The sequence below is a fragment of the Taudactylus pleione genome, unplaced genomic scaffold, assembly GCF_031769625.1.
Source record: "Taudactylus pleione unplaced genomic scaffold, aTauple2 ptg001003l, whole genome shotgun sequence".
NCBI classification, from domain to species: domain Eukaryota; kingdom Metazoa; phylum Chordata; class Amphibia; order Anura; family Myobatrachidae; genus Taudactylus; species Taudactylus pleione.
The window spans coordinates 175247-188105 of NW_028285404.1; the positions used below are offsets into that span (position 1 = coordinate 175247).

Here is a 12859-nt window from a genome sequence, read left to right on the forward strand (position 1 = left end):
AATTGTCTGTTAGTAAATGTGTGATTTAGCCCCAAAAACACATCGATATTGATAGAGTTTGATCGATTTTCATTGATTTTATATCAATCAAAATCAACCTTTAGCAGGGCTGGTGCTACTATTAGACAGCTTTAGGTGGCTGCCTAAGGGCGCCGGCCACTGGAGGGCGCCGCTGAGTCCACACACACAAAACAATTATGGTCCGTATTCAATTTGAGGCGTTAAGTCCGGATTTGCGGTAATATACCGCCGATGACGTCATTATCGCCTGTTTCAATTTTACCCCGTATTCAGTTTGAAAGACTTTCCGCCTAGGCGTTAAGTCAATGCAATGTAATAGGCGGTAAAGTATCGCCTATGAATGGCAGGCGGTAAAAAGTGCAGAATTGGGATTTTGGGGTGCAACATTTCAGGAACCCCCGTGCAGCCTTCAGACAGTCCCCCAAAGGTAATCTGTGTCAAAAAAAAATAAGGACACCCCAGAAATTGACTTTGAAAAAGGGGGCAAAACAACATAAAGTTGGGGTGCAAACTTAAAAAATAGCGACCTTGACTCTGGGGGAGGGTCCCCAAGTATGCCCCAAGTATTTTTTTGATTGCAGGTGTTTGCGGCAGGTGGGTTTTTCATGATTTTTTAAAGTAACTTTAGCAACTTTAAAATATGCTGAACCCCATTTTCAAGTACCCCAAATTAGATGGGCATGGGCTTCTGCATCACCTTATTCAAAGCCGCATTTACGCACCTGCCACGGCTATTAGAAACCCCGACTTCCTTCAGGAGTTAAAAATGGCGGTACCCTTTGTCATCCCCTATGTCTACACATCTTTAGGGGGGCCCCTAGAATATTTCCCGAAAATTCCCATTTTGTTTAACCTGTAAAAAAACGGGGCAAAAATGTACAAATAAAATGACATAAGGCCCCCCCCCCCCCCAAAAGCCAAACCAGCCCCAGGCTTGCCAGGCAGTGGTGGTTTCTAAAAATATGGGGAACAAAAAGTGTAGGGTTCCACCGTATTTTAGAAACCAACCCAAGGCTGCAGGGACCAGTTCTGGTTTTAAATATAGGGGTAAAAAAAACCATGGGGATCCCCCTATATTTAAGACCAGCACCAGACCCAACCGACTGGGGTGTATGCCACAGCCCGGAGACCCAATCACCGGGGCTCCAGGTCCAAAGCATTAGCACCCCAAATCGGTCAGCGCAAGCCGGTGATCACGGGGATCGGGGACCCCCAAAGAAGGGTCCCCCCCTCCCGAGCTTGGTGGGTATGGAGATAATAGGGGGGCCAAATAATGTAAAACTATTGTGTTTTACAGTGGAACTACAAGTGCCAGCATGCCTGCCATTTTGCACTTGTGGAACAACAAGTGCCAGCAGACATGCGGCACCTGTAACTTCACTGTAAAATAAGTAGTTATAAAAAGACAAAACACACACACCGTGACAGTATAACTTTATTACACACACCTACCCATTCACACATACTTACCTATACCAGATGTATCTGTCCCCTTGTCCAGTAGAATATCCTTAAAACATGGCTCTGCAAAGAAAAATTCATACTCAACTACATCCTGGCGCTGGTCTCCGCAGTAATCCAGGTACTTGGCAAAACAAAATGAGTATACACGACCCACGCAACAGCTATCAGTATGTGTGTTGCCACACATACTCATAGCTCCCGAATGCCAGCTGACGGAACATGCACGGAGCTGGCAGTCCCGAGAGCCAATCAGTGGCCACGCTGACTGTAGAGCGGCCGCTGATTGGCTCTGGCTACTGACAGTTCCCACGTGGGCGTGACATCTTCATCATATGGGATGGAACAGAGGATCTCCTATTTGAATTTGTGCAGAAATTGAACACAAATTATATCAATTTGAGACTGACTTCAGAACACAGCAAGAACAAATTGTCATTTTTGGACTTAAACATCTATCGTGACAAAAATAACATGCTGGCTACAGCATTATACAGGAAAGAGACAGCAACCGATAGTGTTCTCCTCAGCTCGAGTTCGCTCTTCCCTCCAACCATCACAAACATTCCAAAGGGAGAATTCCTACGATTAAAACGGAATTGTTCAGATGAAGAACAATATCATACACAATGTATAGAACTAACAGCACGATTGAGGGAACGTGGCTATAGCCACAGGTTGATCAAAAGATCTAAAAACTCATTGAGGGGAATAAAGAGAGGCTTATTAATCTTTGGCGGTCACAAGGAACAGTTACAGAACGAAAATAGATTCATTGGCGATTTCTGCAATGAATGGAAAAAACTTAAGAAGGCCATACAAAAATACTGGCCGATTTTGCGATCAGACCCAGACCTGGCAGCAAGATTAGGTAATGAAGTATCCATGAGTTGGAGGAGATCGACCAATTTGCGAGACACCTTGGTGCAAAGTCACTAGAGCAAGGAGAAAAAAACATCAGAACATGGTATCAGGGGAACTTTCCCTTGTGGGGCATGCAAGGCATGCCCATACATCACATCCATGGAATCTGTAGAAGATAGATTTGGCTACACTTATCATATACGGGATCATTTCAATTGCAAATCCACCAATGTGGTATACTGTTTGACATGCTCATGCAACAAAAAATATGTTGGTATTACCACTCGTTTGCTAAAAACAGAATTTTGGAGCATACGGGCAATATCAGAAATGTGGATAGAGATAAGAGAAATATGAAACAACTCACCACTGTGGCCAAGCACTTCAGAGCCGCAACTAGACTTTTTGGTGCCCTGTGCCAGAAAGAGCATTGGCGCCCCCTAATTTTTCAAATGGACATAATGCACCCAAAAAAGGGCCATGGCCTCATGGGGAAGGGCCAGGGAAGAGATAGGAGAGGCCAGGAGATGCTGGGGATGAAATAAGAGGAAGCTACAAGTGAGAATGATAATAAACAGAAATATGACAGGCCCAAACAGCGCCCCCTGCCCTGTGGTGCCCTGTGCCATGGCACCTGCCGCACTACCCTAGCTACGGCCCTGAAGCACTTCTACCATCAACATCATGATCCTAATCACAAATTGAAAGTGTTCTGTTTCGAAAAAATTTAATTGGGTATAAGAGGAGGAGATTATATAAGTGAACTTTTGAGGAAAGAGAGTGAGTGGACCTTTAAATTAGGTTCCCTCTCACATAATGGTCTCAATGAACACATAAACTACAGTGTATTTTTATAATGCATATATGCCCTGTATCCTCATTATCTCTCCCCTTTTTTGGTACAAGTCAGTATTATTTAATATTAATGTAAGACTTCTCTTATCAATTTTATTATTTTTGTTGATCACGAGTGTGATCTGACCTGTGATAGACCATCTTTTACCCTTTGCCAGTCCACCACAATTATACACTTTATATATTAAGTATTTATCATTCACACATTTTTGCACATATCAGGGTTTTTTCTGGGATTTTGACGTGTCTTTCATAGCAACATTTATCATTATTATTATTATTTTTTCACTTTTTTGCTTTTTCAGTATTATCCATTTACTTTTGTGGTTATATATTTTTTTAGTGTTTGGTTTTGCGTCTTATTTTTCACCATTTATATCACTATTCACATAGTTTTTCACATTATAACAACCTCTTCATAATTCGACACCTTACACTATTTAGACATATGGATTTATTTACCTATGTCAATAATCAACATACCCTTTAATAGGAGATTCACACTATAGCACTTGTTATTTGTGATTTCACATTATATGTGTTATGCATGTTGGTATGTGTATACATAATATGCATTGTACTTTTGTACTAGGTTATATATATTTACATATAGTCACCCTTTCACAAATTTTTTTTTAAATTTCACAATATATATATATGAATAATTTTGATTCATTTTTACATTGATAAATATTGAATTATTTTTATCATTAGAACTCAGCAATTTGAGATAGGTATAATTGGCATAGAGTTTAATTCTACTTATCAATTTAATATAAAAGTTATACATTTTATTACATAAATATTCTATTATTCTTATTTTTATTCATATTCTTATATTTAAATTATCTCTAGTATATTGTTTAGTCATTTATAGGATGAATACTTAATATATGGAAAATTGGGCCTCATTCAGAGGCGGTCGGAGGATGCAAGCGGTCGCTCAGAAACTGGGCGGCCGCTTGCATCCTGACCGCCCGCCTCTGTTGCGGTCGTTAGGCTGTGGGTTTACACCCACAGCTCTAACGACCGCTCCGGTGATGGTCGCGATGGTCAGAGACCATCGCGACCATCGGGGCTTACGACGAGACCCTAGGGTAGGGTCTCGCTTGTCGTAAGCCCCGGAGAGCTTCTGGCTCTGTCTGAGCCGGAAGCTCTCCTCTGACATCACTAGTGGGGCCGCCCCCAAATGGTAGGCGTTCCCATAGGAATGCCTCCGTTTGGGCTGCCACCCCCCCGGCCCACCTTCCAAACGGGGCGAGCTGTCAATCAACATCGACAGCTCGCCCCCTTTGGAAAGAGACCCGCTACGACCAGCGCTGTCGGTCGTAGCGGGTCTCACGCATGCGCACGAGGGAGCCGGCTCCCTCGTGCGCATGCGCACTGGCAAAACATCGAGGCGGCCATGCGGTCGTAGACCGTACGGCCGCCTCTGAATGAAGGCCATTGTTTCATCTTACTAACCATATGGTATATCAAACATGTGAAATTGAAATTTATGTTGATATATCAATGATCTGACGTTCATGTATGATTCTGGTTTCAATGGGATTCAAACTGATTATCATTATTACTGTTATTTTTATTTATTTATTTTATTTTTAATTGTATTTTTATTTATCAGCTGCTGTATAATTGGGGTGTTCTTTCCACTATAGGGTAGATTCTGCATGTACTTTGTTTAAATTTGTCAGTTAAATATTTGTTTCTTTCACAATATTAATTAATTAGTTTTTTTCCCTTGTGACCTATAACAGAAAGTAGTACCCCTTTTCCACCAAAATTCCGGGTCTGACCCAGAGTTGGAACAGAGGGCCTAATTCAGAGCCGGACGCTCTGACCAGAGCGCTCGCTCTGAAACAGGGCCGGCCTACCTAAAATTGGAGCGGCATCCTGGCCGCTCGCATAGCTGTGGGTGACCACCCACAGCTTATGCGAGCGGCCAAAAAGATGGTCGTGATGGTCAAGACCATCGCGACCATCGGGCTTGCGACGAGACCCTTGTGGTAGGGTCTCGTCTGCCGCAAGCCCGGAGTGCTTTTAGCTCTATCAGAGCCAAAAACACTCCCACTGACATCACTAGTGATGTCAGTGGGGCCGGACCCAGACAGTAGGCGTTCCCATGGGACGGCGTTCCCATAACGACGGCTTGGCCGTCCAGACGGTAGGCGTTCCCATAACGACTGCTTGGCCGTCGTTATTCGGGTCTCGCGCATGCGCACGACGGAGCCGCCTCCGTCGTGCGCATGCGCACTTTGCCAACATCGACCCGCTTGCGAGCGCTCAGCGCTCGCGAGCGGGTCTGAATTAGGCCCAGAGTTCCTATCCGGATCAGACCCGGAATTTAGCCGGCGCCGACTCTGGATATTCTCAAGTCGGCGCCGCTCACACCGGAGTCGGGTCTGCATAGACCCGGCTTTCCCGGCGTGAAAGTGGACGCTTGGAGATGACGTCATCTCCAAGCGCCACTGAAGCCAGACCAATCGGCCGGATAGCAAGCGCACTCCAGGTCATCGTGACCCGGAGTGCGCTGTTCTCACAGCAGGGTTTCACGGGCTACGCCCGTGTTAAACCCTGCTAGTTACCTGGGTTGTATTGCCAGGTCACTTGACCCGGCGATCCAACCCTCTCCCCTTTTACACCAGGGAGCTGCCCGGGTTAACCCTGCAAAAAATAAGAGATATGGTAAGAACTTACCCTTGTTATCTCTATTTCTACGAAGTCCATAGGGTTCCACAGGATACCTTGGGTATAGGTGATGACGTCAGTCTACAGGCACCACAGAGTTAAAGTTTTCAGCCTCCCAGAATGCATTTGGGTCCCTTTCCTATACCTCTCCCCCGGGCCAAGGCATCTCAGTTACGTCACAAGCCATAGGCCGGAGGAGGAGAAGAAAGAGAGAGAAGAAAGATCTGGACACTCACAAGCATCACATTCTCACCATAGGGAGACGGAAAAACAGGTGACCAGAATAAAGCCCATCTGCAGTACAGGTGCGACAGGGCGGGAGTCCTGTGGAACCCTATGGACTTCGTAGAAATAGAGATAACAAGGGTAAGTTCTTACCATATCTCTTATTTTCTACTGCAGGGTCCATAGGGTATCCCCAGGATACCTTGGGGATGTCCCAAAGCAGTATCCTCCAAGGGTGGGGACGCTCCTGTGCTGAGAGGAGAATCCGCAGCCCGAAGGAAGCATCCTGAGAGGCAAAGGTGTCAAAAGCGTAATACCTCACAAAGGTATGGACAGAAGACCATGTAGCAGCCTTGCAGATCTGAACTGCAGAGGCACCACGACTAGCTGCCCACGAAGGCCCCACAGACCTAGTGGAATGAGCCCTCACAGAGGAGGGAACTAAAAGACCTTCATGAAGATAAGCTTCTGAAATTGCCATACGAATCCAGCCTGCCAAAGTCTGCTTTGAACCCTTTTTACGGAAGCCATAGGAGGACAAACAAGACGTCCGACTTCCTAAACGAAGAAGTGTGGTCCACATAAATCTTTAAGGTCCGCACAACATCCAAAGTGGCTTCACCCACGGAAAGTCCAGGTGAATTGAAAGCCGGTACAACAATTTCTTCATTGATGTGAAAACTGGATGCCACTTTGGGAAGGAATCCCGGACGAGTGCGAAGCACCGCCCTATTCCTCTGAAAAATCAGAAAAAGGGGTCTACAAGAGAGAGCCCCTAAATCCGAAACCCTTCTGGCCGAGGCAGTGGCCAGAAGGAATATGGTTTTAGCTGTAAGCCATTTAAAGTCCACTGAGCCCAGTGTTTCAAACGGCGATCCCTGGAGAACTCTGAGGACCACAGCCAACTCCTAAGGCACCACCGGTGAACAAAAGGTGGCTGAATGTGAAGAACACCTTGCATAAAGGTGCGCACATCAGAGAGCGCAGCAATCCTATGATGAAACGAGACTGACAGGGCAGACACCTGCACTTTCAGAGAAGCCAGGCGAAGCCCATGATCCAGTCCAGCCTGTAGGAAAGCCAACACCCTAGACAGGCGGAACTCGCTAGGGGAATACCCTCTAGGTCTACACCACCGGAAGAAAATATGCCACACACGATGGTAGATTCTTGCCGAGAAAGGTTTACGAGCTCTTAGCATGGTTTGCACCACAGAGCCAGAAAACCCTCTGGACTTTAGCATGACCGTTTGAACAGTCACGCCGGCAACGACAGCCGAGTCAGATCCAGGTGAAGACAAGGACCCTGTGACAGAGGATCCGGTCGTAATGGTAACCTCAGAGGAAAGTCTACTGACAGACTCTGGGGGTCGGAAAACCAGTGCCATCTGGGCCACTTGGGAGCTATCAACAGTAGCGTACCTCCTTCTCGTTTGAATTACCGTATCATCCACGGAAGAAGGGAAAACGGAGGGAAAAGGTAGGCAAACTGGAACGTCCACTGGACGGACAGAGCATCCACCAGAGACGCCTTTTCGTCTCTTGTTCGAGACCCGTACACCGGCAACTTGTTGTTGTGCCGGGACGCCATGAGGTCTATCTCTGGAAGACCCCATTTGTCCACCAGACTCTGAAAGACGTCCTTGGTGTAAAGACCACTCTCCCAGATGCACGTCCTGCCTGCTGAGAAAAACCGCTTCCCAGTTGAGGACTCCCGGAATGAACACTGCTGATATTGCTGGGAGATTGCGCTCCGCCCAGACCAGAATACGGAACACTTTTGCGAGTGCTGCCCGAGTTCGGGTTCCTCCTTGTTGGTTTAAATAGGTCACCGTGGTGGCGTTGTCTGACTGGACCTGCACAGGGTGACCCTGGAGAACCGGCTGTGCCAGCTGGAGAGCTCTGAACACCGCACAGAGTTCCAAAATGTGTAATGGAAGCTCCGCTTCTGCCCGAGTCCACCTGCCCTGAAACAAGTGTGGACCCGTGACAGCTCCCCAGCCCCGGAGACTGGTGTCTGATGTTAATGGGACCCAGTTCGCCACCCAGAACAGGCGACCCTTGTCGAGGTGGGTCGTCTGCAACCACCAGGTTAGAGACAGGCGAACCTCCGGAGTGAGCACCATCGTCTGGGACTTGCGACACTGAGGCAATCCATTCCATCTGGACAGGATCTTTTCCTCCGTCACAAAGATCCGCTGCTGCCTGGAGTCCAATAAGGCCCCGAGGTGCAGGATCCTCTGAGACGGGGTGAGAGTAGACTACTGCCAGTTTATCAACCAGCCGCGACGTTGCAGTACCGCAATCGTCAGATCCAGATGGTGTAAAAGAAGCTCTGGAGACCCCGCTATCAACAGGAGGTTGTCCAGACAAGGCAACAGTCGGACTCCCTGCATCCGCAGAAGAGCCGCCATGACCTTGGTGAATACCCGTGGAGCAGTCACCAGGCCAAAAGGCAACACCCGGAACTGGAAATGTTCGTTGCAGATTGCAAATCTGAGGAACTGCTGATGGCGCAAAAGAATAGGAACATGCAGGTAAGCGTCCTGGATGTCCAATGACACCATGTAGTCCCCAGGTTCCAGTGCCAGAAGAATGGACCGCAGGGTCTCCATCCGAAACAGAGGCACCCTCAAGGACTTGTTGAGGGCCTTTAGGTTTAGTATTGGACAGTAAGACCCATTGGGTCTCTGCACCAAAAATAGATTGGAACAGAAACCCAGGCCCCTCTGGGAAATTGGAACATGCACTATAACTCCCGCCTGGAGCATAGTGTGCAAAACCTTTCGCAGTTCCGAGGCTTTGCTCCGGTCTAGCGGAAGGCCTGTGGTAAAGAACCGGGATGGAGGCCTGTGCCGAAAGGAGAGGACATACCCGTGAGAGACCACCTCCTGAACCCAAGTGTCTGTCGTAGTCCTCGACCAGCACTGGGCGAACTGAAGCAGGCGGCCCCCCACTTTAGGATCCCCCAAAAGGAGGCCCGGACCGTCAGGCCGCAGGTTTGTCATCTGACCTAGGAGCCGGACGTCTGGTACTCCAGACCTGTTTCTTGGGCTTGGACAATTTCTTGGTCCCAGCCTGCCGTGGAAAGGACTGTGCTTTAGGCCTACCTTGGGCCCTGTGAGGCCGAAAGGATGACCCACCAGCACTAGAAGGAATCGTAGCAAACGGAAGACATGCAGATTTTGCTGTTGCCAATGTAGCTATTATTTTGTCCAGATCTGGACCAAATAGTACCTCTCCATTGAAAGGCAGACCTTCTAATCCCTTTTTGGAATCCGCGTCCGCTTTCCAAGAACGCAACCATAAGGTGCGACGAGCAGCCACGGCTGCAGAGGAGATCCTAGAGGTGAGCATACAAATATCTAAGGCCGCTTCATTAATGTGAGTGGCCGAGACTCGGAGATTGCCCACCAACCTGGTCTGTTCAGCCGAACAGTCAGAGTCCAAAGACGCCTCCAAATTATCCGCCCAGCGCTCCATAGCTCTGGCTACCCAACACACGGCCATAGCCGGTCTGGATGCTCCCCCTGCAAGGGAATAAACGGATTTGAGGCAGATCTCCACCTTGCGGTCAGTGACATCCTTCATGGATGACATCGAAGGCATAGGCAACGTGGCACTTTTGACTAGGCGTGTGACACGTGAATCCACTTGTGGAGGGGATTCCCTCTTAGAAAAATAATTGTCCGCAAACGGATAAGCCATGGCTAAGCGCCTCTGGGGCTGAAACCGTTTACCTGGATTTTTCCACGCCTCCTCTAAATGATCCACTAATTGATCAGAAAGAGGGAACACCATAGCCTCACCCTTAATATCCTTAAAAAAGGCATATTTGAAATTGGCCACCGAAGGATCAATATCCTCAATAACTAAAGCCGTGCGGACCGCACGAATAAGACCAGGGATATACACCCTGGACTTCGTGTCCGGCTCTTTGGTACGGAGTGGTTCTTGGTCAGATAGATCCAGAATCTCCCCATCATCTGACGTCTCATCGTCATCTCCATAAGCAGCAGATAAAGACGCCACCGGCCTATTATGAGGCCGCAACACAGACTCCCCCTGTAAAACATCGGACAAATGCTGAACCGATGTAGTTAGAGTATTAACCCACGCAGGCTCCGAAGAAACCTGGGAAGGGACAGGGAGACTGTGGGGTACCATCAAATGTCTCGGGAACTCCCGCATGGGTGACGACACCACTGACCGCTGGAACAAACCCGTCTGGGTAAACGCAGGTGGCGGAGCTAGCTGGCCCACAAGGGTTGTAAGCGCCTTAGCGAAACAAGCCCAGGGAGGTTCCTGTACCGGGACCGTGACCATAATCGGCCGTGACAGTGCCAGGCACTGGTGACATAACCCCTCCGCGTTACCCTCCCCCTCCGCTATTGGTACCTTACATTTAGTACACATGAGCTGGAGAGAAAAATCTGTCTCAGACATGATGGTAAGTATGTGACACTCACACCTATACTATTGGTATAGTGTGAAAAACGCCCTGCACTCCGCGCACCGCAAGGGCTTTCAGCAGAGCAAGATCAGGGACAGTTATATGGCTGACAGTAGAAAGTGAAAGTACAGACAGCAGGGCTAGCAGATTAGTCACATACAATGCAGAAGAAACAAATCCCTGCACTATTAGCGCCAATTCTCAACTACTCAGACCCTCAGACTGGTAGGACTCAGCGCTGCATACACTGACCTCAGACAAACAGAGGAGAGGTATGCTGGGGGACCCAGACCGCAATGCCACCGCTCACAGGCTTCCAGCAGCGTTCACCATGCTTTAAAGATGGCCACCGAGGAGCAGAGGATGAAGGAGGCCGGCCTGGGGGAGGAGCGCTGACACACTATGGCCAATCGGGCAGAGCAGAGAGGCTGTGTGCAGCAGGGGAGGCGCCGGCTGAGAGACAGGGAAAGCGCGCTCCCCTGGCCTGCATTTAACCCCTGGGAGGCCGCAGCGCATGCCGCTTAGCAGCGGCCCGCTGTCCCAGGGGGTAATGGAAGCGCAGGTTGGTCGCCTGGCTCCACGCTGCAGCCAGTCCCCAGGGAGCCCCCTGCCTGGGGACTCAGGACCATGTGACCAGCGGGGACCCACCGCGGGACCCCGCTGCTTACCTGCTATCCTCTTAGATCCGGCCATGGTCCAAAACATCTGGGGGCACCGCTAGCCATGACCCCAGATGTCTACCAGCATCCCCGGATCGGTACCGGCATTCTGGTACCGGCGGGGAGTAGGGGAGACAGCATGGACGTCAGTACTGACTGTCCATGCTGTACTCCCAGATGTGCAACCAGCGCTGCCTTTAAAACAAACTTCAGGGGCTCTTCATAGCCCCCCTCTGCACAGTGCCTCCGACTCCGGCCAGGCACCGACGAAACTGAGATGCCTTGGCCCGGGGGCGGGGTATAGGAGAGGGACCCAGATGCATCCTGGGAGGCTGAAAACTTTAACTCTGTGGTGCCTGAAGACAGACGTCATCACCTATACCCAAGGTATCCTGTGGATACCCTATGGACCCTGCAGTAGAAACCCGGGTTTTAGCTCCGGTGTAAAAGGGGTATTAGATTGCATTAGATGCAAATTATATAATATGTCCAAGAACAGGATACCATTGCAAAACCCTTTTTCTCTCTCTCTACCTAACAAATATGGATCACATGATTATTTAAGTGATTATTTAATTGCCAATTTATGTTGTTTTAAACCAGGGGTCTTCAAACTTGGCCCTCCAGATGCTGTGGAACTACACATCCCAGCATGCACTGCACATAGTTTTAGCATGCTGTTATATCAAAAAGGTGGCAGTGCATGCTGGGATGTGTAGTTCCACAGCAGCTGGAGGGCCAAGTTTGAAGACCCCTGTTTTAAACGTTTGAGCAAGCTTACAAGATGAATGTTACATTTCTATTAGACCATTCTAAACACAGCAAATCATTTTCCACACTTGCTGTATATGATGATATAAGAACACTTTTGTTCTATTGTTTTCATAATAATTTATGCAAACTGCTGGTTAATTATCCAGACCATTCTCACATGTAGTGAATAATCCGACATTAGAAGCCTATTTAAGAGAGACTTGGATATGCAGAGTCAGGCTGTATGGTGAACAAGCCCGTTGTGGTGAAACATGTGTCCAGTTAGTCACTCCCCACTGCAGGAGGGAGCAGCACGGTAGCAGGGTGTCAGGCACAATCCTTCGGTCATTTTAACTCAGGTACTCTTCTTCAGGTGGGTCGTGACCTGGTCCGGTGGCGCATTCAGATTTCTGCAATGCTTTCAGCAACAGACACTGCCTAACACCACGTACGGATCGGTGTCCCCCACCTCTCCCTTTATTTTCTATCAGAGTTATTCCTGATCCCTCTCTCATCCAGATGTCTGATCATAGAAGACCCTGGACAGCAGAGGGGACCAGGTACTTGTACTTACTATTTAAATTTCTACGGGGTTTTGTGACACAACATGATATTATCTGCCTATAGTATTTTATAATATTTAAGTATGTCATCCGGGATTGCTATCCTGATATAAATCAGTATCAGGTCATCTGGGATATTTACGCCTACAGGGTGGTCTTTGCTCTCCCCTTTTTTCAGAGTACTCTGCTAGCATTTCATATGTATATTTATATATTTTTGGTTACATAGAGGTAGTATCCAACCCGGCAATAGGATTAAATAATTTGTTGCAAGCCGGGGATCATTTGTATATGTGTTTGTGTTTGGCCATACATGGT

At 48.2% G+C, this 12859-nt stretch overlaps 1 protein-coding gene across 2 annotated transcripts in view; it reads left to right on the top strand.

The window, feature by feature from the left end:
- The first annotated feature begins 12230 nt into the window (after window positions 1-12230).
- LOC148454338 (uncharacterized) overlaps window positions 12231-12859 on the top strand; it is a 36644-nt gene continuing 36015 nt past the window's right edge. The window contains exon 1 of one of the 2 annotated variants that reach the window (XM_088461023.1): window positions 12231-12351. The gene's annotated coding sequence lies outside the window, so the exon portion shown is untranslated. The remainder of the gene's footprint in view (window positions 12352-12859) is intronic. The other variant, XM_088461021.1, reaches the window with a different exon arrangement.